The sequence below is a fragment of the Sinocyclocheilus anshuiensis genome, unplaced genomic scaffold, assembly GCF_001515605.1.
Source record: "Sinocyclocheilus anshuiensis isolate Anshui unplaced genomic scaffold, SAMN03320099.WGS_v1.1 scaffold1522, whole genome shotgun sequence".
Taxonomy (NCBI): domain Eukaryota; kingdom Metazoa; phylum Chordata; class Actinopteri; order Cypriniformes; family Cyprinidae; genus Sinocyclocheilus; species Sinocyclocheilus anshuiensis.
In genome coordinates, this window is record NW_015546143.1 from 608,889 (window position 1) to 609,859 (window position 971).

The following is a 971-nucleotide window of genomic DNA, read 5'->3' on the forward strand; positions in this document are numbered from 1 at the left end:
GGAGTTGTCGTCTTCATCCCCACAGCCGATGCAATCCGACGGGACTCGGGCAGAAATCATGTTCATGGATGAGCTAATGATTTATTAACATAGTAGAATGAAGCAGGGTGAAGCTATAAGCCGTCGAAGCAAAACGAGGCTGCTGAACGAGCGCAACACATGGCTCGAAAGCAGCGGAGCTTTTATTATGCCACAGTCGACCGCTTCCGCTCCTTCCGGTTGTGCGTTTGTGGGAAAAAAAGGCAGCGCTGTTTTATCATACTAGATACATTTGAAAGTTCTGTTATAATGCTACTCTGTGCAGTTGTCACCAGTCTATTAAAATGCACAACATATTAAAGCGTCTTTGGTGTTTCCATGTTTTCTACAAAACAAAACCGGAAATCGAGGGGTTATGACGTCATTGGCAGGCGACACAATGACACTTTGGACACGGTCTGTGTCATTAGTTAAAATTGCTTATTTCTCTGGATTTAAACATTCTTCGAAACATTTGAGATAATGTAAGTACACAAGTCAGCAAAATATATAACACTGTTCTAGTGGTTTTGGGATATTTTAATAAAAAAATCTTACATATTGTGCCATTAAGTTAAAAGACTGGGCAGCATTGCTTCAAGTAATACCAGAGTTTAAACATTAAATCCACAGCAGAAGAAGAATTATAACTGTTACATAACTCTAACTTTAGCAGCTTACTGTAAAGATGATGCATCTTTTCCCTTCTCTCTGTACAAGAACAACAACTCACGGTGACAAAATCAATAGCTTGTGTTTAAAAAAAAGAAAAAAGAAAGTTATCAACATGAGTTTTTCTCAAGTTTGACTATTGAAACTTAACTTGCGTCAAACATTTTTTTTTTTTTCCATTAAAGGAATTTTCTCTAAAGGGCTTCTGACACCACACAACAGGGGCAATATATACAATGGCACACAAATATAAACTCTCTGTTACTAACTGTGCAAAAGGA